This window comes from Schistocerca nitens, chromosome 2 (genome assembly GCF_023898315.1).
Source record: "Schistocerca nitens isolate TAMUIC-IGC-003100 chromosome 2, iqSchNite1.1, whole genome shotgun sequence".
Classification (NCBI taxonomy): Eukaryota; Metazoa; Arthropoda; class Insecta; order Orthoptera; family Acrididae; genus Schistocerca; species Schistocerca nitens.
In genome coordinates, this window is record NC_064615.1 from 266419345 (window position 1) to 266436304 (window position 16960).

Below are 16960 nucleotides of genomic sequence, written 5' to 3' on the forward strand. Positions count from 1 at the left end.
TGCAACTACTGAAAGGGCTGCTGCCCCTCCTCAGGAACCACACGTTTGTTCGACCTCTCAACAGATACACTTCCGTTATGGTTGCACCTACGGTATGGCTATCTGTATCGTTGAGGCACGCGAGCGTCCCCACCAATGGCAAGGTCCATGGTTCATGGGGGGGATCTAATGGTGGGATGTTCGAAATTCTGAGAGAAATCGGGGTAAGCTAAAGGGAGAGACGGCTAAAATACAGTATGCACAAAAGCCAAGAGGGAACAATAGAGGTGACGATCAAGGACCAAGGGCTCGGATTGAAAAGGGTGTAAGCCAGTGATGCAGCCTTTCGCCCCTACTGTTCAATCTGTACATCGAAGAATAAACAGTAACAGAAAGGTTCAGGAGTGGAATTAAAATTCAAGGTGAAAGTATACCAATGATACGATTCGCTGATGACATTGCTATCCTGAGTGAAAGTGAAGAAGAATTACATGATATGCTGAATGGTATGAACAGCCTAATGAGTACAGAATATGCACTGAGACTAAATTGAAGAAAGACGAAAGTAATGAGAAGTAGCAGAAAAGTGAACAACGAGAAACTTAACATCAGGATTGATGGCCACAAATCAGGAATTCTGCTATCTAAGTGGTAAAATGACCTATGATGGGTGGAGCAAGGAGAACATCAAAATCAGACTAGCACTGGCAAAAAGGGCATTCCTGACCTACAGAAGTCCACTAGTATCAACCATGGACCTTAATTTGAGTAAGATATTTCTCAGAATGTTTGTCTGGCGTACAGCATTGTATGGTAGTGAAACGTGAACTGTGGGAAAACCGGAACAGAAGAGAGTTGAAGCATTTGAGATGTGGTGCTACAGGCAAATGTTGAAAATTAGGTGGAGTGATGAGGTAAGGAATGAGGGTGTTCTATGCAGAATCGGAGAGGAAAGGAATATGTGGAAAATAATGGTAAGGAGAAGGGACAGGATGATAGGACATCTGTCAAGACGTGAGGGAATGATTTCTATGGTACTAGATGGAGCTGCAGAGGGCAAAAACCGTAAAGGAAGACGGAGATTGGAATACATCCAACACGTAGGGCAGAAGTTTCTCATGCTACTCTGAGATGAAGAGGTTGGCATAGGAGAGAAATTCGTGGGGGGCCGCATCAAACCAGTTATAAGACTGATGACAAAAAAAAAGGGATCTTATGGGAAATCTGTTACAAGTTCTGAACTTCATGTAGAGCGTTTTCTCAAAGTTTAGTGACAAAGAATTGGCTAAGCATCATTCATTCATATCGATGAAAGTTTCATTAACTGTTCCTCTAAAACTATACTTGATTTGCTGTTTATTGCAATGTTCATACCGTCTATAAACAAAACAAACTTGGTATCTGGTAATGTTCATGATGTAAGGTCACTGATATATACAAGGAGAAGTAAGGGCCCTAAGATGGAACCTTGTGGGATGCCACAAGTGATTACTTCCCTGTTGATGATGCCTGATAGCTTAATTCATGTACCTTTCCTAACGACAACTTTTGTTTCCTGTCAGAGATGTAGGAACTGATCTACTTTGCAGCATTTCCTGTTCTAATTTACTTAAAAGGATATTGTAACTTACACAGTCAAAGCCTTTGATGGATCACAAAATATACCATAGCCTTTAATTTATTATCTAATGAATTAAACCCATTTTAACTGTATGTGTAGATAGCCTTCTTAGTATCAGAACTTTTCAGAAATCCGAACTGAGACTTGGACAATATATTATTTGTTGTCAGATGGTTAAGAAGCCGACTGTGTATCACCTTTCATAAAATTTTCTTAGAATGCTAGCAAAAGTAAATTGGACGGAAATTTGATGGTATTTCTTTATCTCCTTTCTTGAACAAGGGCTTAACTTCAGCACATTTCAACCACTCAGGAAAGGCTCTTTGCCAGGCTTTAGTAATGCTGCTGCTTGTGCTTTCCTCCAAAGTTTGGGAATCTGAAATGTTTCCAAACATTTGTTTAACGTCCTCACAAGCCATTCATTAGATTTTGAACCAAACTGCTTTGCTTGTTCAGTTTGTATATCATCAGAACCTGCTGCTTTATTTTCTTTGAGTTCTCGAGCTGCTTTTCCTAGTTTTTCATGTGAGACTAGAGATTCGCTCTCTCTTTCTGTGTTTTACTTGAGATTCAGCCTAGTCAATTCTGTCTTGTCTCGCCATTCAGGAGGAGTTTGTGAGCAGTCTGGTTCGGAGTGACGTCTTCTGAAAGATGGGTCCGTAGGATCATTGCTGAGATTTTTGATTAGCTTCCACGCTCTACAAATGTTCTGTTTAATGTCCAGATCGGACAGTAATTTAGCCCATCTTTCGCTTCTCTGTTCAGCTGTGTTTCGGAGTAGCTCTTCTCCCACTTCAGTTAATCTGGTGGGAAAGGATTTTTTGCCGGCCGCGGTGGTCTAGCGGTTCTAGGCGCTCAGTCCGGAGACGCACGACTGCTATGGTCGCAGGTTCGAATCCTGCCTCGGGCATGGCTGTGTGTGATGTCCTTAGGTTAGTTAGGTTTAAGTAGTTCTAAGTTCTAGGGGACTGATGACCATAGATGTTAAGTCCCATAGTGCTCAGAGCCATTTTTTGAAAGGATTTTTATTTTTTTATTCTTCATATGTCCGTGGATCATTTCTCACAACGATATTGAACACTTCATGTTTACATAAATCTCGCATGGACATAGCGGAAAAATCCAGTGATTGTATTGTACTTGCTATGATTCTCGCTCAAGAGGTCTTCTGTGTTTGAGTCAAGGTCAGATATAAACTGGATCCTACCACCCCTAGGAATATGCCTCCTTGACGTTTTATTTACAAGTTCGACAAATTCTTTGTAGTTTTTTGGGTCTACTTCTATGTTTTCAACTTCAACATTCGGTACTACTCTGAAAGCGAGTCATTTGGCTGTCTTGAAGTTGATATGGCGTTTCAAGTGTACCCTATCTTCTCGGCCAACTCCAGAAACTGTACAATCTGGGGAAAGGTCTTCTATTGTTTTTATTCTCAGTAATTAAGATGTTGTCAGGATTATACACTGTCTGCCATCTGCCACTGTTCAATGGTGATCTATATCTGAGCTTACAGAAATAGCACTACTGTATTGTTCATGATGGCGTTCTAATACCTTATTCATTCCTTCAGTTTTTGTTCTTTGGTCGTTTACTCTTCTGAGTGTTTCTTGTAATGCTAAAGTTCCCATGAATGGTTGTTTTCACTTGTCTGATTTGGTTCAAATGGCTCTGAGCACTATGGGACTCAACTTCTGAGGTCATCAGTTCCCTAGAGCTAAGAACTACTTAAACCTAACTAATCTAAGGACTTGAAAGGAGAGACAGCATTGGTCGTATATTTTTGTTTATTATCGCAAAATCGATTTTCGGTCACTTAGTGACCATCTTCAGTGCTGTAATATATAACTTAAATTAGTAAGCACTGGTGTCAATAAGCTTACGGCGATCACATAGACTGAGGTCGCTGTTTACATGCACTTGTTCAGCAGACCTCGGTGTGACGGGGCTTGACACGCCCTCTATGTGACATGTGTCACGTGAAGACATAGTATTACTGGTTTTGCGAGATATTAACACTAAATAACTCTTGTGCATTTGTGAATCGTGCAGTAATTCAAATTTAAAATGTACGTACAACACTTAGCAGACGAAGGGGGATGGAAATATCTAAAATACATTGGCGTATTGTTTTTAAAAAAAAAAAACTTATAAAACATAAAACAGATCGATGATAAGTTGTCAGAGTGCAGGACATATAAAAGAGCAAAAGATAATGAAAAAGAATAATAAAGGAATAACATGAAATGAGGTGTAACACAGGTTTTTTTTAAAAAAAAACATAATACGCACCATCTGGCGTGGGAAGTTAGAAGTACAACGTTCGTGATTTACGTAAAATGTTACGTTAAGACTAAGAAGTCAAATATATAAAAAATTATAACAGTACGAAACTGCCATTACTTAATAATTAAAATGCCGTGAAACACAATGTTCATTACAAAAATGTTTGTACGTGTGGATACACAATTTTGTTATCATATTTAACCGACATGCTGATGTACGTCTCGTTTGTCCCTTTGGGCAATCTAGCCGTGTTATAACAGTGATTATAGGCTTCCGCATAAGCACTGGGTCAGAACCCATACATACATGACATCAAATATACACGGTTGCTTACTGTAAAACATAGCCCCATCATTTGGCGTGGGAGGTTAGAAGTACATCGTTCTTGATTTACGTAAATATTACGTTAAAACTGAGAAGTCAAATATATAAACTAGTAATAGTCCGAAAAAGCCACTAAGTAACAATTCATATGCCATTAAATAATATTAAAAAGAAAGAAAAAAAGGTTTTGAGGGTGTGGAGTATCAATTTTGCTATCATATTTAACGGCGTGATAATGTACATATCATTCGTCCCATGACTGGTTGTACGCTTCCGCATAAGCACTGGGTCAGAACCCATATGTACATTCACAGATTGATAAAACAGTAATGAAGTTACCAAGCAACCGGTTTTGAATATTAATAAACTAATTTGATTTTACATACTTATAGTAGTAGTGGGACCCATATGAAATACAAATGCACAAGAGTTATTTAGTGTTAATATCTCGCAAAACCAGTAATACTATGTCTTCACGGGACACATGTCACATAGAGGGCGTGTCAAGCCCCGTCATACCGAGGTCTGCTGAACAAGTGCATGTAAACAGCGACCTCAGTCTATGTGATCGCCGTAAGCTTATTGACACCAGTGCTTACTAATTTAAGTTATATATTACAGGTATGTTCCTAACAAGTGTTATGTTCGTATGCAGATGTAATTGTGATTTTCTGTTTTATACTCTCTGATCGTAATGTGAAAAAATTTTTAACTTCTAGCACTGAAGAGGTTCACTAAGTGATCGAAAATCGATTTTGCGATAGTAAACAAAAATATACGACCAATGCTGTCTCTCCTTTCAAGTATACCCATTATCTGGTCGTAGTGCACAGGACACTATGGAGTCGCCAATCAATAAAATTTTTCCTAGCTGGGCTTGTGCAGCGTATTTTAAATACAAGAAGTTAAAAATCAAGCTGGCGATCACAAGTCAACATATCCAGTTCAACAAAGAGTGTATTAAGAAAAATGTTACCCCACGGTATGTACAAAGTTACTTTAATAGAAGAAGACAAATGTGCGCAGTGACAATGAAAAAATGTGAACTGGTTTTGATGAGAAGTGAAATTAGGAAACTGTTTTTTAAAAAAAGTGTCATTAATTCTCAGCTGTTCGAAGCACACGCCAATTTGGGTTAACTTGTCTCTCCTTTAACCTTAGATTTGCTACTCTCAAGAGTGAATGAGATTGTGTATAATGCAGTTAGCAAAGTAAGAGCTAAACATGTCAAAAAAAAAAGCTAAGCTAATGGGACAAGGGAAAAGACAAATGTTAAATGGCGAACATAAATATAACTTCTATCCTAGAGTTAAAAAATTAACAGATATAGTATTTAATCAGGAAGAAAATGAACTTTTCAGTAAGGGTTTAAAGTACAACGTACATAAACAATTGGATAGTAGGGCAATTAAGAATACACTAGTGCAGGTTAAATTCGCGATGGATAGTTGTAAAATAAATAAGGTAGAACAGAATAAAATGGCTGTAGCGGTAGAAAAGCTATTAAAGAACGAGGTAGAAAAAGCAAATAACCAAAACAGGAGGGATCATTTGACAGTAAAAAGCTTGAATAATAAATTACAAGAAAGTAATGCAATTGTCATAAAGGCAGACAAAGGGAATTCTGTTATTATTGTTACAAAAGAAATGTATGTAGAAAAAACTTTACAATTTTTTCAAGAAAACGGTATTACATCAATTGCGAGGGACCCAACGAATGAGATTCAAAGAAAGTTAAATGAGAAACTTAAATCACTTTCAAATGTAATAGCCCCTCGTGAGATACAGTATCTCAAGGTAATGAATCCAAAATTCCTAAGCTACGATCACAATTCAAGGTTCATAAGCAATCTAATCCCATTAGGCCGGTAGTTGATCGGAGAGGGGGCCCGTTGGTGAATATTGCGAAAAAATGCCTTACTATTTTGAATAAGCATTATAAATTTGTGCAACAGTTCTCGATTAAAAATAGTACCCAATTAGTAGAGAAAATAAAAGATATACCTATTACAGACACTATGACGTTTCTTTCGCTGGACATTGTCAATTTATATACGAATATCCCGATTGAGGAAACAATACAAATTATTGACGCTAATCTCAGAAACCACAGTAATATGTCCGGCGTGGAAATCAATGAGTTCATAGAACTATTATCATTCTGCTTAAAGTATAACTACTTCACATTTAACGACAAAATTTATGTTCAAAAAGACAGACTCAGCATGGGAAACTCTGTGTCAGGGATTATGGCAGACATCTTTATTAACTATCTTGAACTGAAATTACTAAAAGATTTTCCCACATTAGCTAAAAAGATCGTATACTACTATAGATATGTAGACGACACGCTATTGCTTATTAATGGCAGTCAATCTGATATTGACGAAGTCGTCAGTACATTTAATGGTTTACACAACAAAATTGCTTTCACAGTTGAAAAAGAACAGAATGGAGTCATTAATTTTTTAGACCTAACCATTAGAAGGGAAAATGGAAAACATACATTTGACATTTACAGAAAATCAACATTCACAGATATCATCTTAGATTATGGTTCACAACACCCTGACCAACACAAAAAAGCGTTTTTCCATTTTGCATTTCATCGTATGTTCCTATTACCATTATCTAATGAAAACCATGAGAAAGAGTTAAACATAGTTAAACAAATTGCAAGAAATAATAATTACCCATTGAAATCCGTCATGAACATTTATGAGATGGTATCCAAAAAATATAGTAAAGATAATTTAAGTCAGAATGAGACAAGCGAAACTAAAAATAAAAAATTTATCATTTTGCCTTTCTGTGGTCCCATTAGCAATAAAATTGCCACAATATTCAAGAAGAGGAATATTAATGTTGGTTTCTCGACGACGAACAGACTAGGCGTGCTTTTAAGGAATAACATTCATGGACGCAATGTCTTACATGAATCGGGTGTTTACAAACTTATGTGTGCCACGTGTAATGCAGGTTACATATGGCAAACTGGACGAAAATTGGAAACAAGGTTCCGTGAGCACGTTGGTTGGTTGGTTGGTTGGTTGTTTGGGGAAGGAGACCAGACAGCGTGGTCATCGGTCTCATCGAATTAGGGAAGGAAGTCGGCCGTGCCCTTTCAGAGGAACCATCCCGGCATTTGCCTGGAGTGATTTAGGGAAATCACGGAAAACCTAAATCAGGATGGCCGGACGCGGGATTGAACCGTCGTCCTCCCGAATGCGAGTCCAGTGTCTAACCACTGCGCCACCTCGCTCGGTTGAGCACGTTGCACTTGAGAGGAAAGATATTGCCGAAAAATCGAATTTCGCAGCCCATCTGGTAGCAACTGGTCATACAACTCCAGATTTGACATCGCAATTGAAGTTGTTGCACAAGGGTAAAAAAGGTCGCTTCCTCGACCTTATGGAAGAGATGGAGATCTTTTGTCATAATAAAGCTCCAGATATCGCGCTACTTAACGAGCAAACGATATCGAGAAGCACACATTTTTGGGAATGCTTCTCCGATTTCCTATGAAAAGAGTCAACTTGTGGCCAATTATCACAATTAGCAATTCGTAGTCAGTTGCTTGTTATCCCTTATATACAACGCCTCAGTCATAGTTGCTACGAGAACACTTACAATGGCCGCTATTCCAACTATCTCAACGCATAGACACACATGTTTCGGTTTGTTTTAATAACATTACTAATTTCGGTTTTTTAAAAAGATGCTCCTTCTTTGTTCCGTAATTTGCAGAACTCATGGACACCTACTGAACATAATTTTACTACAGACGACATCTCGTAGGCGTTGACACAAAGTAATACGAACCGGTTATCACTTTACGTAATTATTTTTAATGTATGTTAACAATTCCTTTGCTGTTTGAATAAGTGCTGGATATCGTGCATAGCCTACGTTTAATTTCTCTAAAGTACGATGTATATTTTTGGTATAAGTGGCACTATTACCTGTCCTTCCTCATGATGGTTTCTCGATGTTTGATGTATACTACCTATTCGCACCTTATATTTTCGAATGTATTTCAAATACACAATTAGAATTATAGGTACTTCTTAAGTCTGCTTGTATTTCATATGGGTCCCACTACTACTATAAGTATGTAAAATCAAATTAGTTTATTAATATTCAAAACCGGTTGCTTGGTAACTTCATTACTGTTTTATCAATCTGTGAGTGTACATATGGGTTCTGACCCAGTGCTTATGCGGAAGCGTACAACCAGTCATGGGACGAATGATATGTACATTATCACGCCGTTAAATATGATAACAAAATTGATACTCCACACCCTCAAAACCTTTTTTTCTTTCTTTTTAATATTATTTAATGGCATATGAATTGTTACTTAGTGGCTTTTTCGGACTATTACTAGTTTATATATTTGACTTCTCAGTTTTAACGTAATATTTACGTAAATCAAGAACGATGTACTTCTAACCTCCCACGCCAAATGATGGGGCTATGTTTTACAGTAAGCAACCATGTATATTTGATGTCATGTATGTATGGGTTCTGACCCAGTGCTTATGCGGAAGCCTATAATCACTGTTATAACACGGCTAGATTGCCCAAAGGGACAAACGAGACGTACATCAGCATGTCGGTTAAATATGATAACAAAATTGTTTATCCACACGTACAAACATTTTTGTAATGAACATTGTGTTTCACGGCATTTTAATTATTAAGTAATGGCAGTTTCATACTGTTATAATTTTTTATATATTTGACTTCTTAGTCTTAACGTAACATTTTACGTAAATCACGAACGTTGTACTTCTAACTTCCCACGCCAGATGGTGCGTATTATGTTTTTTTTTTAAAAAAAACCTGTGTTACACCTCATTTCATGTTATTCCTTTATTATTCTTTTTCATTATCTTTTGCTCTTTTTATGTTTTATAAGTTTTTTTTTAAAAAAAACAATACGCCAATGTATTTTAGATATTTCCTTCCCCCTTCGTCTGCTATGTGTTGTACGTACATTTTAAATTTGAATTACTGCACGATTCACAAATGCACAAGAGTTATTTAGTGTTAATATCTCGCAAAACCAGTAATACTATGTCTTCACGTGACACATGTCACATAGAGGGCGTGTCAAGCCCCGTCACACCGAGGTCTGCTGAACAAGTGCATGTAAACAGCGACCTCAGTCTATGTGATCGCCGTAAGCTTATTGACACCAGTGCTTACTAATTTAAGTTATATATTACAGGTATGTTCCTAACAAGTGTTATGTTCATATGCAGATGTAATTGTGATGTTCTGTTTTATACTCTCTGATCGTAATGTGAAAAAAATTTTAACTTCTAGCACTGAAGAGGTTCACTAAGTGACCGAAAATCGATTTTGCGATAATAAACAAAAATATACGACCAATGCTGTCTCTCCTTTCAAGTATACCCATTATCTGGTCGTAGTGCACAGGACACTATGGAGTCGCCAATCAATAATCTAAGGACATCACACACATCCATGCCCGTGGCAGGATTCGAACCTGTGAACGTAGCGGTCTCGCGGTTCCAGACTGTAGCGCCTAGAACCACACGGCCACTCTGGCTGGCTACTTGTCTGACAGTAAGACTTCTTTCCCCCTCGATAATCCTTCAAATACAATGAAGTCATCAGAATTTTTGGTCTAGTAGAAGCACAGTTTTGTGTGTTTGCGATTTTTCTCCGTTGTTTCCGAGTGACAGAAGGATTATCCTTTGACTAGTTCAACGTTTCCAGGGTATGCACAGTTATGTTCACTCTATAGCAATCATTCCCGGAGGCTCCTTCCACGTCCCTCTGTTATTAGTTAAACAAGATCTAATTACCTCGTAATTACTGTAATTTGCAAAACGAAATCACATGAACAACGTAATAAGAGTTTATTTGGGCTAGTTTGTTATATATTGAAATTCTGTTCACATTAAAAAATAATGTACTCATATTTGGAACAGGAAACATGACAGGAATATTTGGGAAAACGCAGTTTCAGTGTGATTAGCTTTGTTGATTCGTATTATTTCACTCACTTTTCCATGAAAACAAGAGATATGTAATCCTCTTTGTATCACATTCCATGAATTTCCGTATAACAACATTTTTTTGTAATTAGCAGCAACTTCTGTATTTGTGATTAGCGAATTTATTGTATGAAACAACCCATCAGTTGTTAGAGTATATAAGATTCACAAGAAATCGAGTGGTAGACCCAGTATGATGTAGGATCGTGAGGAGCTCTCGGTGAGTTAATGAATTGTACACCTGAAACAATAACTGACTTTTTATGCCTTTTGAGAACCATGATGTTCTCTGGCCCATTTTCACTTAAGAAACTTACAGGGAACATCAACTGCAGAGAAACCCCAAAATGAAGCTTAAGTTCTGACAGTGTTCATTATTTTGAACAAACTGAGTTTCAGACAGAAAATTTCAAGAACATTTATTTCAGCTACAATCTACAAAACCAATATTTCGTAAAGACCTTTACACTGAATTATTTTCTGTTGACAAGGCGATTACACTGTGGGATGGTGGAATGATCTGGCAAAGTTATATAATTGAGGTCAAAGTGCTGAAATCACTTATGAGTTTCAGGTGGACCATTTTTAACATCAAGAGTGAAAGAGGATTTTATTTGAAAAGAAAACTTTTGGACTGGAGGTTGGCACATTCTGGACCAAAAAAATTATGAGGACGAGAAAACTGGACTGTAGGACTGTGAGTACCAGCTGCTACAATCAACTTGGATGTCACAAAAATCGAGGTACGCAGTCTACAGTTATTTCACCTTTACTGCACTGTTGTCAATTCAGTAGGCCATGTGAAAATCTTTTTGTTTGGGCGGTGTTCCTTTTTTTCGTTTCGTGTGTTTTCCGTATAATATTTTGATGATGTGTGACGACAGTAGGACTGACAATCAAGAGGTGGAGGAGGTAGAAAATTTGATACAAGATATTAAGGAAACAGTTGAAAAAATACTGCTACTATCGTAGAATCAGAAGGAGAAGAGGTAGACGGCGATTCAGATAGTATTTGTTCACCGATGCAAGGTTTCAGTCATGAGGAGACACTTGGTGACAAGGGCAGTCTTTTTAATATGGTTGTGAAACTCAGTGGGCAGAAATGAGATAAACAAAGTCAGAAGCCAGACAGAAAGAGTGGGATAAAACTTAAAAAAGAGAGTGAGAAATTAGACATCAAGATGGATAGACAGTAAAAAAAGTAGATCGTTGCGATAAAATCTTGGAGAGGTATTGTCAAGCCCCAAAATGTTTCAGAAAAGATTTAGACGATGTCAAAGTTTTGGTAGGGAAAACTGCAGATGCAACTGAAGTATCAGAAGTAGATTTAAATGTTTTTAGGACACATGTAAACACAGAGCATAGCAAATTTGAAATATGTATTACTTCTGTAGAAAACAAAAATGAGAAGATAGAAAAGAATCATATCAGTGAGATAGAGAGAAATGACAGGAGCCTAAAAATCTTACATTGTATGATTAAAAAATGAAAGTGGTAATATTAACTTGAAACTGAGTGAGACAAATAAGATATCTAACAAAGAAAAGAGATGCAAAAGATGATGTTAGTGGATATGTTGCTAATATTTCAAATGTTATGGCATAAAAGACGAAATGAAAGAAAATGTTGCAACTAGAAATTTTTGCAGTATTTGGAATAATATAAACATAAAGAATTTTCCTGGAGAAAACAAAATTCAACCAGTGTACTTCACTTATTAGTGTAAGGGTAATTTTACTAACAGTATGTCAGACAACTTGAAAATTAAATTTGTAAAGAAAATTTTAGATGGGGAGACATTGTCTTGGGCTAATCAGAATAAACATACTGATACGACTTTTGCAGAATTCGAAAAACGTGTTTTGAACAAATTTTGGTCTGAAACTAAGTAAGCTATGACCAAATTAGAACATCTGAATGGACCATGATTCAGAGAAATCAACATTGGCATTGAAAGACTTTTGTGAACAACAGCTAGAAAATTGTAAACTTAGATAAACCATTAGCTGAGATAATACCAATAGATGCATTACAGAGGTGACTGCCACATAAACTATAGTGACGTTTGGTAAATAGACCAGATGACTTCATTGAATAATTTTTAAAATACATTGATAAACTAGATACAGTGTGGGAGAGAAATGAGAGACAGAAGGAGAGGCAAAGAAAACATGGAACATGGATTTTATCAGACTGGGGGGGGGGGGGGTGTTGGCCCAATGATCATCATGGAAACAGAGATTGAAGAAGAAATAAGAGGAACAATTACTGTAATAATATTGGCAGGAGAAACAATAATTAGAATGATAGACATGGGGATGTTCAAAGGAGTCACAAGTAAAGAAGGAAGCAATAGAAGAATAATGACAGGAGATTTGGTGACAGAAATTTTGAAAATAGAAGGAATGGATTGAGAAACTATATCACGCCTCATTGGGAGTCTGTCAGCCCACAGTGAGAAGAAATAGATACCAAAATCAGGCTAATAATTTTAGTAGAGGAAGAAATAATTTTCAGGAGGGGTGCCACAGTAAAGGTTACAGTACTTCACACAAGGTAAATAGAATTGATTTTAGCATGGAATTTTGAAACATATATTAAGAGGCTTGAAAATGAAGAAAATGTGTAGTATAGGACTGGAGCTGATCTTGAGGAAGATATCTTGACAAACTTATTTGATTAATGTTGTAACTGTAACAGAGTTTTGATTAAGCACACTAATGATGGTAATTATGATTAGTTTTGTCTTGAGGGGTTAATGAATAATAAATATATAGAGAAGAGTGATGAACCTGTTTTTGCTGAGGTTAAATGTGTTGAGACTGAGAATCATGCAAGTGAGGAAGGAGAAAACCGGATGGATAGTAGCATGATGATGAAGATGCTGGTGCTGTGAATAATTGTGTTATTGATGATGATTTAGGTATGATGCTATTAATGACGTTGATGAAGATATTATGCTCTGTGAAGAATTAGATGGGATTATTTATGTTGAGATTAAAGAGGATCTTGATGATGATTTAGTGAAGAATAAGGAAGCACATGATAATCTGCTTATACCAGTTAATATCAGTGAAATAGTGTCCAAAACTTCCTGGCAGAATAAAACTGTGTGCCACACCGAGACTCGAACTTGGGACCTTAGCCTTTCGCGGGCAAGTGCTCCACCAACTGAGCTACACAAGCACTACTCACCCCGTGTCCTCAAAAGTTTACTTCAGCCAGTACCACATCTCCTACCTTCCAAACTTCAAAGACATTCTCCTGCAAAACTTGCAAGACTAGCACTATCGGAAGACAGGATATTGTGGAGTCATGGCTTTGCCACAGCCTGGTGGATGTTTCCAGACTGAAATTTTCACTCTACAGCGGAGTGTGCATTGATTTGGAACTTCGTGGCAGATGAAAACTGTGTGCCGGGCCGAGACTCGAACTCGGGAACTTTAACTTTTGCGGGCAAGTGCTCTACCAACTGAGCTACCAAAGCACGACTCAGGCCCAGGACTCAAAGACAAAGGTCCAGAGTTCGAGTCTCGGTACAGCCCACAGTTTTAATTTGCCAGGAAGTTTCAAATCACTGCACACTCCACTGCAGAGTGAAAATTTCATTCTGGAAACATCCGCCAGGCTGTGGCTAAGCCATGTCTCCACAATATCCTTTCTTCCAGTAGTGCTAGTTGCTTGTTTCGCAGGAGAACTTCTGTGAAGTTAGTAAGGTAGGAGACGAGGTACTGGCGGAAGTGAAATTGTGAGGGCGTTTTGTGAGTCATGCTTGGGCAGCTCAGTTGGTAGAGCACTTGCCTGCGAAAGGTAAAGGTATCGAGTTTGAGACTTTGTCTGGCACACAGTTTTAATCTGCCATGAAGTTTCTGGTGTCCACTTTTTCTGATAGCAGTAAGCAAACTGAGCTGATTTGTGATCAGATTTTGAAAGTAACTTGTGATGATTTTGATAATACTAGTAATTAAAGTGAAATGTATGATGCCTGTTAGGACATTCATCCAGAGTAGGGCATGAATTTTGAGTCTAATGAAAAGCCAGTAGATTTCAAAGAAGTTTTGGAAAACTTGCAGCTTCAGGAAAATCGAGAATCTGTAGAGAAAGAAAAAGGTATGGGTTTCAGAGAGATAGAAGAGGACTTGTTATAAGAAGATGAGATCCATATATTTGTGTTCAAACTGATAACTGAAAGTCCTATTTGTGGGATATCAAAAAAGCTGAGTGACAGAAGAAAAGCTAGGGAGAATTTTGTTGAGTTTCCTATAGCTGGAGTCAAAATTAAAGCTGCACTGGAAAAAGTGGTAAAGTGAACATCACACAAGTGTTATTGTGGGGATGTTTCGTGACTGAGGATGTGAACGAAAGTTTAATACTGGGAATGCAGGCTAAAGTTAGTTTTAATTGGAATGAGCTAAAATTGTCATTTATTGAGCCTAAGACAGGAATATCTGGGGTGCCAGATACTGTGATGGTAAATAATAGCAATAGTAATCAAAGTAGGGGGGGGGTGGAATATGATGATAGAGGGTACCAAGAGGAAGATGAAGTATTTTGTGATGGGAAAATAAGTAATGATTCTTATAGTGAACTCGCAGCAAGAAAGATAAGGGAAGCTAAAGCTTTGATTACAGAGGATAAAAAGGAACTAGGAAAAAAATGGAAATATAGTGATATATTTGATAAGATATAATTAGAGTGAAAAGTTACCAATGCACACCTAAGTTGAAACCTTATGACATGTTTTCCATGAAGCCTAATGTTGTACCCATTTGTAAAAGAAAAGCACTTGAAAAGGAGCTGCAGAAAATGTAAAAGTGGAGGATAGTGGAAACCAGTTGTAGACAGTGTAATAGCCATTGGTGGTAGTTTGTAAATGACAACATTGGATTAGGCCAGTTCTGGACTCAAGGCATTTGAACAAGTACTTGGAGAGAGAGAGACTGATCTCCCAGAAAACATAAATGACTTAATGAATAAATTTGCGAATGTAATATATATGACTAGTCTTAACTTCTGGTTTTCAAAAAATTGAATTAGAATATGAACTAGAAACTATATTGAATTTTTATATAATTAAGTTTACAGTGTTATGTGGTCCTATTTGGGTTGAATGTTTCTGTTGATGAATTCGTCAGGGGTGTTGGAATTTGTTTTGGGGAAGGAACTTCTAGCCAAATTAACTATGTATGTAGGTGATATTCTGTTATCCATCAGGAAGGATTATATGGGTGCATTAAGGGAAACTGGGGAGAAACTGATGGCAGAGAGGTATGACTTTGAAGTTAGAGAAGTGCAAATTTGCTATGAAACAAATTACTTTTCTTGGTTACAGAATAACAGAGGAAGCCACTGCAAAATTTCCTAAGTCTAAGAGAGAGTTAAATCATTCATCAGTCTTGCAGTTTCATATAGAAAGTATGTCAGAACTCAAACTTTAAATTCTCCTTGATTAAACAATATGTGGAAAAAGAATGATATGTGGGAATGAAGAGTGTGAAATTCCTGAGATAAAATAACAAGTTTGTAAGAGTGAAGTTCTATATAGACCAGATCTTTCTATGCCAATCTGTTTAATGACTGACAGCAGTGATTCAGGCTTGGATTTTCACTTGTTTCGGGAAAAAGAAGTAAATGGGGCTAGAGAACATCATTCAATTGCATTCGACAGCAGAACTTTACATACACATGATAAGAATTACATCATCACTGAAAAACAACTTTTGACGATAGTTTGAGAGTGCAAGAAATTCAGGAATTATTTACTTGGTCATAAAATTAAAGTTTATTAAGATCATAAAGCCTTATGTTACGCTCAGTAATGTAAACTTTATCATTAGAGGATCGCCAGGTGGGCAGTTTATTTACAACAGTTTGATTACACAGGAGGGTACATTAAAGGGAAAGAGAATGTTACTGCTGATCCATTGTCTATACTACCATGAGGGGGCAGGTGATGATGAACACAGAAATTGAAATCAACAGAGAAATGTCAAAATTATGCAAACAAAATGAGTAAAAGATGAGAAAGGCAACAGGAGAATTTGCGGTCATTTCAGGAGAAACCAAAATCACGATGGCCATTGGAAATTAGTTGAAAATTATTTGGGGAAGGAAGGCTTTATTATCAAGTTTATACAGCTATATTATTCTATGGACATAGTACAGATAGTGACAGACAGAAGATATGTCGGCCTGAGCACTACATTAACACTCTCATTAATTGTACACATGAAAGTTTTGGTCACTGTCGTTCATTAAAATGCATACAGAAAATCCAAGAAAGTATTTACCTCCATAATATACTCCATAATATAGCTAGTATATGTAGGAAATGTAATATCACTTGTGATAGATGTAAAAGTGGCAAAGTCGGCAACCAAAGATGTAGAGCTCACTAACAGAGGGACCTAGTTGGTATTAATCTATTTGACCAACTGCCTAAAACAAAAGGAGGATACACTTATGTACTTGTCATGGTAGACTTATGTTCTAAATTCAGTAAACTTCATTCTCTGAAGAAAGCTATGAACAGGTAGAAAAATTCTAATCAAGATTACACAAGTATACTTTCACAATGCTGATGTTCCAAATGCTATTCTTTCCGATAATGGATGTCAGTTTACATCAAAAGCCTGTAAAGATTTTACTCGTGTTTACAACATAAAACACATAGCTATTTCTGTTTATTCACTATCTTGTAATGCTACTGAAAGATATGTGAGGG